This window comes from Dermacentor andersoni, chromosome 5 (assembly GCF_023375885.2).
Source record: "Dermacentor andersoni chromosome 5, qqDerAnde1_hic_scaffold, whole genome shotgun sequence".
In the NCBI taxonomy this organism is placed as follows: Eukaryota; Metazoa; Arthropoda; class Arachnida; order Ixodida; family Ixodidae; genus Dermacentor; species Dermacentor andersoni.
The window spans coordinates 109,649,657-109,664,293 of NC_092818.1; the positions used below are offsets into that span (position 1 = coordinate 109,649,657).

Here is a 14,637-nt window from a genome sequence, read left to right on the forward strand (position 1 = left end):
GCGCGTTACAAAACGAGATTGTCATCGCGGGGCTTCTTCAGAGGTACGTACAATGCCGTGCAGTGCTTAGGCTGATACATATAGGCCACACACGCCACAGCGAATGGCGAGTCGTCGTTGCACGACGCGAATTCCGTCAAATGCAGGCCCAAACCCAGTCGGAGAGTAGACTGCAGTTTCTACAGAGCTTCTCCGCCGATGACGACACGTTAACATCTATTTTTTTTTATTTTATTTTTGACAGCCGACAGTCGTTCATTTCCAGGCTCGGCATGCCTAAAGGGCCACTGAAGGAAACTTACGTCGAGCTAGATCGATAGAGTAAACGTCCAGCGGTCGATCACATTTTTTTTGTGTGCTATGTCACCTTGTTGCGTCGAATACTACCGCGGGCGGTTCTGAAGCCTTCACGTGACCTCCCCCTATGGCGCTTGCGCTCTCTGAATCAGGCCAGCGCTGACGCCGCATGAGAGGTACCATAGTACGCAACAGGTGGCGCCGCTCTAATTATATTCTATTGGCCATTCTCTCGCTTGGAAAAGCTCTGTTCTCGCTACGAATGACCAACTCGTTATTGCAGAAGCTTAATCATTCGTATACCTCGATCTAAGATTTTAGTGCGCCATTTAGTGCAGTTTTAACTCGCGCATCCCTTTTATCATAGCGCGCCGACACAAAATTATTGTGAGAAAGCATTCCTTGGGAGGTATATACCCTCTACGTCTAGACAGTAATCTTAGGTACGGCAAAAACCGTTTCAGGGACCCTTTCAAAAAAGTAAATGCTACAGAGACCGGAACTACTTTTATACAAACGAGACAAAGCCGAGCAGAGTCCGCTTGCGGGCCGAAAATGGGTCGTCGGTTTTACGTCTCGGGCTGAAGCTGGAGTGTCGCTTACGAACGAGACATGCAGGATCGAATACACCGACGCTGCAAATGAACGACTCTACAATTACCTGCAGTCAAAGACAATAAAAAAGAAGACTGGCTCAAACCGCTTGGAAAAATGCGTTGCGTGGCTATCAATCCAAATTAGACATTTTGCCTGCAGTGTTAACGTCCTGTAATTTAGGCGTTAACAATACACTTACATCCTATACCACCCTTAATCACTCACAGCATAACCAGATAAATAGATATGATTCCTGCGCGACTCCTCCACCAACCAAAGATCAGAATCCTCGCCTTCCCACTGGCACTTTTGACGAGAACTGAAGTGTGCGACGAGGAAGCAGCGCCGAACGCGCTCTTCAAGTACTGGCCCTTAAATAAACAAGCAAGTAACGATCCGCAAGTATTAGGGAATGTGTCATGTTTACTGCTCGGGATTCACTTTCACGAAAGATCGCGGCGGTACACGACAAGGCGAAGTGCGCACAGTTCCACACGTAGTATATACATATACCTCCGGCGACACGCATCACCCGGGCGTCTCAGGTGCGACGCTTAATGAACATTACCGCTGCTGCTGCTTCGGCGAGTTGCCTCTTAATTGCTCCCTCGTTTTCCGCAGTGTGACGTCACTCGGTGGTCGATGCCCGGCGGCGCCGGAATGGTTCATGCGCCTCATTTTGGGGGGTCCGCTTTCCCCGGTCGGTTTCGCAGCCGCCGTCCCCGCTGCAGTGCAGCTCCACAGGCGAGCAAGGCGGAAGAAGTGTTCTCCCAGAGAGACGTGCGGTCCCCTGGGAACGACGACGACTCGGTGCGCTCAGTAGGTGGAGTGAAAAGGAGGGGATCGGGGGTGGGGTGGAGGATGCGCGGGGCGACGCCGTCGCAGAAGCGGCAGCGCCGAATCAATCATGCTCTCACGGAAATCCGCCAGCGGTCGATGCGGGGGGGAAAGTAAAAGCACTTGTATACGCACGCACACATCGCGATGCGGATAAGAGAGAGAGAGAGAGAGAGAGACGGTGCCGCCTCATTGCGCTGTTCTCAAAGTCAATCCGGGGATAAACGGGAGGCAGTAAACAAGCGGGATCGAAAGTTCGCAGCCCGACAGCGTCGCCGCGAAAGCAACGGGGCAGGGATAAGACAATACGGATGAAGAAGCGAAGCAGCGCCGATCTCGTTTCGCCACGAAGACGGTGATAAATAACCTCCCGCCTTGGAAGTCCGTAGCATACGCGCGGGGGCCGAAATAATCGTTCGCGAGCAATCAAAGTCAGATAGGAAGGGGGGAGGGGGGAGGCAGGGGGGTTAGAAGGCAACCGCTTATCTTTCCATTTGCGCTTCGGGGAATTATTAATAAACACGATATTGAGCTAGTGTGCGACGAAGAAGGCACCTATGTGACATGCGAATGAAATAAAAGGCTACTTTTTTAAAGAAGCCGTTCGTCGAAGCTGCCACTTCTGTCGCCTCTTCGTCGCTCCCACGTGCCGATACGGCGTATTGCTGCCTATAGTAGAGGTCCAGGGTTCGATTCATGGCCGCAGCGGCCTGACTTGGGCAAGGACGGAATGCAAGTGCTCTTTCCACTCACGGACTAAAACCGAATAAATTTATCATTCCCTCGACGCCAGCTGGACGTCGCGAGAGAAAGGAAGGGACTTCACTGGTACACAGTTCTTTGTTTTTGTTTAACTATACTGTCGCATTAATGAATTTGTGAAAGTAGCAAATTGTCCCCTACGGAAACAAGAATTCGAAGAGCAAAGATAAATGCAGGGAATTGCAACTTAAGAAAGGACACAGAGGTCTGTTTCAAGGCTTAATTTGGTTAACATTTTTCAAGGCCATTTGGTTCACGAACTAAACGTTCACACGCACTTGGTTCGGTAAGTAGGCGTGTTGGAATAGCTAGTTTACAGATCAAATACGAATGTTCGGAAAATTGTGGCTTTTAATATCAAATCGAATACCAAATTTTTCCTCAACAAAAATAGCATACTGCAACCTTAGTGCCAAGATTTATGAACACTTAAAGAAAAAAAACTGACAAATTTGATACAAATATGCAGAGACCGTAAGGAAGACAGATCCTTGATCAAGACAGCCAATCGCTAGACACCGAAAAGGAGTTTTTATCTCCGAAAGCGATGTCTCTCAGTGCAAAAGTCGGTGAAATACCAACATGCCCATTTGCAAATTCTGTCAGGCTGAGCGGGCGTTTTCGATTTGCCGAATCTGATCCGCCCACGACAGCCCGAGACGCCATTTAAAGCAATGCTCATTGGCTGAAAGCAACGTTTCGGTGTTGCTCCTGGGCCGTACGGGACGGCAAATCGAAGGCGCCCAACATTTCCAGTGAAGATGGAATTGGGCATGGTCATAAGTAGCGCTAAATTCACGAAGCACAAGAACGGAGACACGCACCAAGAGCTAAATTTGTGTACTAGAGCTTGTTTTTCTCGAATGCATAACGCTTGGCCCGTGGCTCCATTCTTCGGTCTTGTGTTTCGTGAAGTTAGCACTGTACTTATGACCATGCTTAGTGTAAACCAACTAGCCCAATTTCCCGTCCTGTGAAGATGGATTAACGGCACAAACACTTCAAGCACACTTGCTGTATTCTTTTTTTTTTTTTCATCCGGTAAACACTAACACCCATTCTTGTCCTGCACAATTAAGCCGCATACGAGTGTTCGTACATATATTCAATAGGCAGTTCTAAGCACCTAGAGAGTATAGGCGACGCAAACCGCCGGGGGCGTATGCAAAATAACGGCCGTGGGGCTTTGGTATATACTCAAAGAACGCTGGTGTGCGTTATTTGTCAAACTCCCTAATACCTAATTCTCGAATCTGATGCGACTCCGACAGCCGGCTATTCGATCGATAAGTATTCTATCCGACAAACCCAATATCGTAAGTGCGCGTATGACAGAAAAACACGAAACAGGAGCCGCTATATAACGTAACGTTTACCGTTACGATTCGTTTCTCTTTCGTGCTCCGCCAGTGGTCGGCATACGGCGCTACGCCTACGAAATCACCGGGATCGACAGGTCGCGAGTGGTGGACACGAAAGGAACAGAGTCTGCCGGAAGGAATCGCTACAACACAACGGTCGAGTGTGCAGCGAGAAAGGAACCAGACCTGTGATGGGAGAACGGGTGGGAGGGGAAGAGAAGGGGTCTTCGAATGAGTCGCTTACATTGCATCGAGGCAGCGATTTGCGATGCGTGGATATACGTTGCATACACACAATCCCGACCACGACACGCTATAAGCACCCGAAGGAGGCGCTGAGCAGGTCCCTTCCTTATGCAACGGCTATGCATAAGCGTGCCGCCAAAGAAGTAGGTCAGGCATTGATCAGGAAAAGGCCGTGTCCAAGCGGTGGACTGCGCAGGCCTGGGAAGACGTGCTGAGGCAGCTGGGCTGCTTCGACAGGCATTGCCCGAAATTGGAGCGCGCTTGCGAGTGAAGGGAAAAAAGCGCACCGCCTGATGCACGGAGGTCCGGATTCGACGACGACGCTGTTTGGTTTCACTGCAGGCGACCGCCTCTAAACGTGTGACGACATTCCGGAGCACTCCTGGCGTTCACAGAAGCTGCGGGGAGAGGACAAGATCGAGCAGCGTAACTTAGAGCGCGGCAGAAGACGAAAAAAGAAAAAAAGGTACACACAACACGAGCGCCTGTGTTCTGTGTCCGTTTTTTTTTTCCTGCGCTCTTAAGCAGCCGTGCGAATTTATTGCAATTCTTTCACCCTTTCACTTGCAGGCAGCCCAGCAGCTGTGCATCCGTCCGTGTCCCTGCCATCTCGCGTCCCTTTTCTTTTGCTTTCGAGATTTTCCAACGCCCGGCCCAACAAGCCCACTGCGTATACGCTTTCTCTGAAATTGCATTCTTGACGTAGGCTGTAGGCGGCGTTTCGAAGAACGGATCGAACCCAGGCCGAGCAATGGACAACACACGTACACACAGATCGAAGAGAGATTGCGGGCACGCACACTCAACACTACTGAATAGCGTGGCGTTCCGACGCCGCCATGCGTTTTCTCTCTTCGCATACGCAACGCCGTTTAGCCTAACGTGAGCGCGCCTGACATGGAAATAAATCGAATACATACTTCGTGAATCCCTAGGAGATTTCCATCGAATGCATTGCGTGTAAGACACCATTTTAAACGGCGTCTAATGAACTAGTCAACTTGGCTCGTCGCAACAAACGGTCTGGTGTGCTCAAGAAACTGGACAACAGCGAGTTGACTGCATTAGTGAAACGTGCCGTCTGCTTAAGAACACTAGCTTACCAATCATCATCACCATCATCAGCCTGGTTACGCCCACTGCAGGACAAAGGCCTCTCCCACACTTCTCTAACTACCCCGGTCATGTACTAATTGTGGCCATGTCGTCCATTCAAACTTCTTAATCTCATCCGTCCACTTAATTTTCTGCTATGCTTCCCTTCCCTTGGAATCCATTACGTAACCCTTAATGACCATCGGTTATCTTCCCTCCTCATTAAATGTCCTGCCCATGCCCATTTCTTTTTCTTGATTTCAACGAAGATGTAATTAACTCGCGCTTGTTCCATAACCCAATCTGCTCTTTTCTTATCCCTTAACGTTACACCCATCATTCTTCTTTCCATAGCTCGTTGCGTCGTCCTCAATTTGAGTAGAATCCTTTCCGTAAGACTCCAGGTTTCTGCCCAGTACGTGAGTACTGGTAACACACAGCTGTTATACTTTTCTCTTGAGGGATAATGGTAACCTGCTGTTCGTGATCTGAGATTGCCTGCCAAACGCACCCCAGCCCATTCTTATTCTTTTGATTATTTCAGTCTCATGATCCGGATCTGCAGTCACTACCTGTCCTAAGTAGATGTATTCCCTTACCACTTCCAGTGCCTCGCTACCTATCGTAAACTGCTGTTCTCTTCCGAGACTGTTAAACATTTAGTTTTCCGCAGATTAATTTTTAGACCCACCGTTCTGCTTTACCTCTCCAGGTCAGTGAGCATGCCTTGCAATTGGTCCCCTGAGTTACTAAGCAAGGCAATATCATCAGCGAATCGCAAGTTGCTAAGGTATTCTCCATTAACTTTTATCCCCAATTCTTCCCAATCCATGTCTCTGAATACCTCCTGTAAACACGCTGTGAATAGCATTGGAGAGATCGTATCTCCCTGCCTGACGCCTTTCTTTATTGAGATTTTGTTGCTTTCTTTATGGAGGACTACGGTGGCTGTGGAGCCGCTATAGATATCTCAGTATTTTTACTGAAAGATATCTATAGCGGCTCCACAGCCACCGTAGCTTACCAATATGTATCAGTTATTAACGGCAGCGCCCCTAACAGAGTTTACTTCAGGACATTTTACTGTATTTAAACTATGTACGCACGTATTTTGTAAGGCGAAATAACGGCCAGTAAACATCAAGCATCGATATTACAATAATTTCATGGAATTGTTTTGTAATGGAGGTTTCAATGAACATACCACCGGAGTGCTATTCTGAACATAGTCAAATCCCACCATATATTGCCAAATTCTGTAATGACAAGTTAAGCCAATCAGAGAGGCCGTAGCAACCGTGTGGGCCAATCAGAGCTGAAATTATGGCGGAAATTTGACGATGTCCAGAACAGCGCGCCTGCAGAGGGCTAAAGGGACTGAAAACTGGCCAGAATGTGCTGTGACACGTTGATGAAAATGAAATGACTATCAGACATAGTGATTGAACCGAGCACGCTGTTTGCGATCTAAGTATACATTATAATTTTAAATTGGCAGACAATGTCTCAAAAACCAGTAAGTGGCGAGGTCTGGCGGTTAAATCTTGGTGCTTCGGATGTAGTCTACGAGATTACTGTACGTAATTTGACTACTATTTAGTACAACATAATTATGGCTTAAAGTTGCAGTTGCTATATTATTAGACACTTGCGCTTTCTTCTATGCTTCGGAGATCAAAAGCGCACGCATCGCTACAGCGACACGCTGAACTGCGTATCCCATGTAAAAGCGTTGTTTCGTTATCAATCTGATTGGTTTCGTTTTGACTGGTTAAATACCAAAGCAGTACTATTGGAAACCACGAAAACACGGAGGTATTATCGCAGAAATACTTTAACACTTCGGAAAACATGAATCGCAGAAATATCGACTTGATAAACAAAATAATACTTTCTCACAGTAAAGCCCACACTTGTGTCTGCCTCCCACTAATGCCGGCGTATAACCGCTATCGCGCTCACCTGTCACCGTTTTCGGCATGCTTCCTGCGAACGGCTACATCCTTAATGCAGATCGAAAAACTGATAAAAATGTTTTCCGCGTTACCAGTTCATGATTAGACACTGACCGGAAAGCTTCCCATTACATTAAAGAAATAGATGCCGTTACAATTGGCTGTCAGTCACTTAAGAGGGATAACGATAACTAGGCAATTAGTGACGTGGCGAGTACAAGTTTACTTGCACTCAAGGCCGTTTTCTGATCTGAATAAAGCGTCGACATTACCGGGTCCGAACATTGTATATGCTGCGGCCATGTTATCTCGTGGTCGCCATTCTCGCCATCTCGTGCGGCCATTTTACCTATGTCGCGGTCGGAAAGAAACGAAAATGTGCGCCGCCATCTTAAATAGAAAGGATATCACGCGTCCAGTAGCAACACACTGCCATATTTTTGTAACAAGAGAACTTGCAAAGAATGGGGTAAAGGAGCGTTTTCAAAATACGGTTTCGTAAACCCGGAGAGTCCAGTACAATCGACACGAGCGCGACGTCACGAGGTGAAATGCGCAAGAACGTCATCACGCGCGCAGGGACGCAAGAAAAGCGTGCACCGTGGCCTGGAGAGCAGACGCACGACGCGACGTCACAATCTTTTCTTTTAGGTGCATTACAGAACGCAAGGGGCTGCCATCATCTCGCACACCTGTTCAAAGGAACCGTGACGTCACTAAGAGCGTCTGGCCTCCAGAAACCGGAAGATTTGATGGAAATAAATTTCATATTCACGAATATATCCCTACCCACGTAAGCAGCCTCTCCTCTCGATTCAAGGTGACATATACATCTATAAATTGTCACCTTATGGCGGCGCGTTGGATCACGGCCGAAACGTCGGAAGAAGAAACGTTTCCGCATGTTCGCCTGCTCCTTTTGCATGTTTTAAGACCCTAGCGCCTTGCGGTGTAGTATTTTTTCTTTTTTTTTGCTGCCTGCGCTGTTGACTTTCGCAAGCATAAACACAGATCAATCCGGATGTACATGCTCTTGGCAAGTGTGTATGTGCGTTGAAGTGAATCTTTGCAACAACCCACTAGACGTTGATAAAAATACAGGTGAGTTTGTTGATGTGTGCCTAGTAAAATCCTATAGTCCCCCATTAATGAAGATACAAGGATTAACCTTAGATTACCTTTGGTAATCCCTGCAGGCATCCAGGCCCTCACTCTTGGCTGCTACTGTTTGACATATTCCTGCCTATTGAGAAGGTTTGCATGTATTTACTAAAGTCGTTTATTCTAATTAGTTTTTGCACAACTTAAAAAAAAAATATTTGTTACCAATTTCTGTGCAATAGTCAACCTATTTTGCCTTGAAGATACGAAACAAGGGCATATATTCTCACAGTTCAGGTGGATGAAACTTGAAAGCATAAAACACTGACAGAGGATTATGGCCGTGGTTTGACACAGCTTCCTTTCATAGAAACTTTTCCATTCCTCTTGGCTTTCTTTTTCTATATACAGAAACATGGCTCATTTTACTTTAAGTTGGGGATGCATTTCTGAATAAATATTGTTTTCGAAACTGGAGGTGTACTACTAACAATACTATTACTACTAATAATTATAATAACAAAAGCTCTGAAGCTGCAGTAACACTTATAGGATGCAATTAGTTACCTAGGCTTCCTGCACGCTTTTTAATTAACACTACAGATGTGAAAAAAAAGAAGATTTTTGTTCTTGTTGCATGCCTTGTTACTTGAGTGATGGGAGAAAGAAATCTCAAGAGGATCGAGCTGCTGTTTTGATCATCCTCAATGGATGACCTTCATGAACAATTTAAACATATTGGCATAAAGAGAACAATATGGTATGCCATAACCACCGGTGCTGCATCACTACCTTCTGGATGCTGCTATCTGAAATCGCAAGCTCCATCCTGGCATAAAAACAAATCTATATATCTGCTTCTTTGTTCTATAGTGTGGCTTCAGCCATGATGCTAAAGACAAATGTCTAGACATGCAAGCAGCAACGTTTTTGTTGTCGAGCATGTGACGACGGTAGCTCTGGACATGCAGCAGGAAAAGAGTGAACATTGCGTAGCTATTGACATGCCCAATGGTTATGCGAGACATCTGACGAGAGGTATGTCAAGAGAATCAGTCATGTGATGCCAATATTTATTGTGCATTCTTGTAGCCCAACAATCGGGCCCTTTGGGTGTCAATGTATTTGGCCTGCTAGAGCAAATTTGCATCACAGTTCTTGCAACTCCACTTAAACAGCAGGAAATGGAAAACAAGAATTGGTGAAGCACAGAAAAAAAGCTGTTTTGCATGCCTTGTGCCACAAGGACAACATTTTGCAATCTCGGAAACTTAAATGCCACTGCGTACTTGCCAAAAATGACAATGCCGTTTAGATGTGAAATTGGCAACTATTACAAACCACTCTCCAGGCTTTGTTCTGACATTTTGTAATGAAAATTATAAGAGTACTGCAAGGTGAAGCCTGGACTTGGGTTTCCGAAAGTCCTAAAGCTGCCAAACTGTTCAAACCTGATTAGTTTTCCCAATGCTAGCATACTGTGATGTAGCAGTTAAAACCTGTTGTCCTCTACCGATTTTGTCAAATATGAAACATTTGTTTATCTTTTTTGATGCACTGCACAACGAAAATTTCAAACAAAGAAATGAGAACTGCAGTAACCATATTAAGCATGGTGCCCACAATAGACATTAATTGCTTAGTTACAAGGTACCCGAATTTGTACAGCACATGCACGCCACAACTACCAATACACAGCTTGCTTCACTGTCTGGAGAAAGTGCTTAGGACATTTCCTATACATTATTACTAATCAATTTGATTACCAGCTAAAAGCAACATACCGGTTGGCTACGAGAGATGCAGTAGTAAGAAGCTCTGGGTTTATATAACAACCCGAGGTTCTGCGACATGTACAAGTGTTTAGGCATTGCACCCTGATTGGTATGCAGCCATTAAAGCTGGGGGATTGAACCAATGACATCATGCTCAGTTGGCACAGCAGCACTGCCACTGCAGTGGATGCCAAAGCTGTCTGCAACGGCATCAAGAAAACTGGAGCTACGAAACATGCACGTTCCAGTCTCTACCAACAATTACGCAAGCTTGCATAGGTGAATCTTCTCACTACATACGAGGAATGATGACTGAAGTTGCATAAAAGTTTGAAAAGTACAGCGCAGAGTTAAATGTGCAGCAAGTTTTGAAATCAGTCATTTATGGAAGACATATCCCCCCCCTCCCTCCCCCCCCCAAAAAAGTAAGCATGCAAATTAATGCACACGAACCTAATTGTAAACGAAACAGCACGGTGGACAGGAGGATTAAACACTTCAAGGTCACAGAGCAGAGGAGCTACAGAAACTCGTGTGAAAGAAAAAAAGAAAAAAGGAAAAGAATTTTGTGCATGTTTTTATCCGTGCGTGCTGTAAATGCACCTGTACTATGTAATGCCATGTTCTTACAGTGCGAATATGCTGATACTGACAAGAGGTTGCAAACCAGAATAGTCCTAATTCTACAACTGCAAAAAGAATTGTTATGAGCAAGTTCAGATCCAACAAAATGCTTATATTAAAGATGCATGGACACGGTAGTTTACTAACAAGGAGCAACAGCTCAAATGTGAAATAGTAAATTGAGCATCTGACACCATACATATAGTGTAGCTTGGAGGCTACAAATTTATTGTTGATACAGTGGTTAAAAAAACGTGAATGAGGCTCATAATGATCCTGTATCTGCATACAATTTTATTGGTAAAGAAACAAACATAAAAAACAAGCAAATGGACCCAGCAACAATTCACAGTAAATGTCTGATGCTACAGATAATGACATATATACCATCGCAATGAATGGAATAAATGACTACAACAGAAAATATGTGTTAACATGAGGCAGCAAACAGTGGAATTCAGTACAACCCGTACAAATGCAAAGATGTCAAGGCCCACCAAGTTTGGCTGTAATGGGGACAACGTAGGCATAGCTCATGCAAGCTGTCAAGTGTGTATAGACTGTAGCTGTACCGATGTAGAAATCTAGACAATGTCCTTGGAACCTTCACAAATCTTCCCTCGGCTAAAGTATGGATATTGCATATTTGCGCATCACTCGGAATTGCACCTTCCGAAACGTGTCACCCAGTTGATATGTTAGTTTTACACATGTGATCATGCTTTTCACGAACTAACGTGTGCAATAAGTCTAGTAGTATGCTGCATGTTAATGCAAAATGTTACTTACAGGAAACCTAGCAAGTACAGATGCAAAAATAACAAAAATAAACACGGATTAGTATTAGGGCCTACCAGCTAATTCACACAAAGGCGTAGGTATAGGCATTGATTTGAGCACAGGTGCATCAACAATACGACAGAGTGACAGAAAATACAGATACGTATCACAGAAACCAGACAGCGGTAGTCGCCGCAAAGGTTCTTAGATAATATCGAGACGTCAGCAACGCTTCGAGTACTACTCCGTCACGCAGATCAGACAAGCAAGTCTAGACAATAAGTGTGCCGCTGCGAAAACCAAGAAAACAAGTGCGAGAAGTACCTCCAAGACTGCACGCAGAAAATTAAACCCTCCGCTACGTCACCCCAAAAAGCGTTCTTTTTTTGTGCACAGACGCCCCAAAACAAGCGCTGCGAGGAGCGACGCTTCACATGCAAATAAGCGAAACCAAACCTGTTGTCGAGGGGGAGCCCAAAAAGAACAGCTGCCGCCCTGCAAAACAGGGTCGTGAGCAGGGGCCAACTGTACCGTACCCCGAAATGCCAGCGACCGCGGCATTGGGGCACGCAGGATGCACGGACAACGGAGTGACCTCATCAAGGGAGGGGTGCTCATGAGCGAAGCGACCTAGCCTTTTTTAGTGCACGCTGCTTGCGTCACAAAGACGATCCGCAGCAAGGAACAACGTCCAGCATCCGTGACCAGAAACTCGAGGGGGCTAAAACGCTGAACGAGAACGGCAGACGTCAAGAAACGACCTCAGCCTTCACTATAAACGTGCGCGGACAAGTTTACAACGTTAGCAAGGTTACGATCGGTAGCGTTTGCCCAGACGCCGCAATGCGGCTCTGGTGTGTGGAGACAAAGAGACGAACAAAGGATGCAAGAAAAGTGCCGCAACTACAAAACAGCTGTAACATAATGTGGCGAAAGCCACTGCACTCACTCGGTATGCCTGTATTGTGCCTCCCATGGTATTTTTGTTTTCATTAGTGGCGTCGTAGGCAAACGCCTGCGGAACGACCGACTCAAGTCAAAGCGATAGCAGTTTGTTTCCCTTTAAAAAAAAGAAACAGGAAATCACTCGCTGATTTAGCTTACGTAAGTGGACGCACTAGAGGGCATGTCTTTTCTGCACGACAGGAGCAATGCATATCAGCTTCGACGACGCGTCAGAGGTCAAACAAAAACAATGACCGATGCGATCGCATTGCGACGATGACGAACGCGCAGGGCGGCTGCAACTGCAAAATTGCCCGCAGCGATTACCTGGGGTGCACCTTTCACCATGACACTCACGCGAAACTTGCTCCGACGCGAACAATAAACTTCGTGTAGCAGACGGTGATGGCAGGTTTAGGCTTACGCGTACAGCGCTTGGTCCGCGAATTATGCTAGCACCGTGCTCACCTCAAGGCGCTCGGAGGGATTTCCAGCAACCATCACAGTCTGAAATGTGCATCAGACGATTCCCGTCGTGCAAGCACCATCCACGTAGGAACGAGACTCGCAAGCACCTGACATGTCAGCCCAAAACAAGCCGCTTCCTGCACTGTCTTCTGCAACACAACTGAGGCAGACAGCTGATCAAACTCGCACGCTAGAGGTCGCATGTCCACGTGACTGGCACCGTGCCAACCAATCGTGAGGCGCTCGGCTCGACCACTCGCGGAACGCGTAGCAACAGCGTCGTTCATGAGGTCACGTGCGCTTGGGCAATCAGCTGTTTTTCCTCCACGCGAAGCCACGCCGCGGCTGCGTTGGAAGTCGAAAGGTATACCAAACATATGTAAACAAATGGCACGATGCTTCTCCTTCCTACCACGCCTGGTGGCATTCGCACGCTTTTCGGCTGGTCGCCTTTCAGCTGTAACGTTTCGCTCAAATAACTTTCGACGTTTAAACAGCTGCGTCGCGGAGCGTTGTCATTCTATGAAATATCCGGAAGCAGCATCTGTTTCAAGGACCTCGTCTTTTGTTTCTCACTTCTTTATTTCTTTTGCAAACCGCGGCGCGTGACCGGGAATGCAGACACTTCGCACTATATGATGTGCGACGAAGGTTTGTGGCTCAAAGCGTGTCGCCATCAGTCGCGGTAGCAGGCGATTCGAATGCATGGTTTAACAGCTGCTACGGGTGCAAACCTCCAGCGTGAGAAACCACTGGATGGCATGGTGGCATAAGTGTCTATTAAGTTAAGGCTAATCGTCGCCCATGTCTTGCATCCGGTGTAGTGAAACGCGTGTAATGACTCCCACGAGGCAAGCACGACTCTAATAACATCCCATGCCGCGAACGTTTCACAATGCGCTGCCTTTTCTATGCCCGAGCTCCTACGTCCGTTAATATCAGCTTTCCTTTGCCCACCCAGCCCGGCTTTCCACAGCTCGCACTAGCTGAAATGCAACTTATTTTAAATAAAAGAAGCAAAATAATACACACAACAAACGAAAACACCTCACTTAGATTCATTGTCTCCAATGCATTTTTTCCCCTTACTCGTGATGCACAAGCATGCATAATGAGAGGCACCACATCAAAGTGGGTGATATTGAGCACTACTGTACTGAAAGGAGGAAGCATCTTAACAGCATGATGGAGACATAATTTCCTGAAGAAAGAGGATTTCCTCATGAATGTGTCCAAATGCTAAGCTTTCCTGGAAGGTCCGTGGATAGTCTGCAAGTGTCGCACACTCTTCTCACATTTCTGCAGGAGATTGGACTGACTGACTCGTGGCGACATACTTGAGCTGGAAAGACGCACTTAACCCCGCCTAGCAACAGTATCACCAGCACCATCTACACACCAAGACTGAGATATCGAGAATTGCCAATCGTTGGCTTTCTCAAGAAATAATGTCCCTACTACGGCCACACACTTACTTCACATACTGTATGTCCCAGCTAAATATAAGGCAAACTGTTCAATGAAAAAAGAAAAGGTGAAAGAACATGGTGCAGGGGTTCTGACAACCAAACACCATAGGTCTTTAGATTGCACCTTGCACTGTGTTTTGTAATTATTTTTTTCCATTTAGCTGCTTGGCTAATATTAGCTGGGATCCCCTATATACAGTATAGCCTTGTTGTTAATTCAAGGATAACGTCAATGCATTAGGAACAAAGTTAATGCAGTATTTGCAAACTAAACACTGATGCACACAGATAAAGTTTCATGCTGTGAAGCCACATTAACACAACC

General features: G+C 46.3%; 1 protein-coding gene across 2 annotated transcripts in view; it reads right to left on the reverse strand.

Moving 5' to 3' along the window:
- The window catches only part of atos (atos homolog atossa), a 107,221-nt gene extending 94,064 nt beyond the window's left edge, over positions 1–13,157 (reverse strand). Inside the window, exon 1 of one of the 2 annotated variants that reach the window (XM_055070913.2) lies at positions 12,844–13,157. The gene's annotated coding sequence lies outside the window, so the exon portion shown is untranslated. The remainder of the gene's footprint in view (positions 1–12,843) is intronic. The other variant, XM_050178401.3, reaches the window with a different exon arrangement.
- Positions 13,158–14,637: the final 1,480 nt, after the last annotated feature.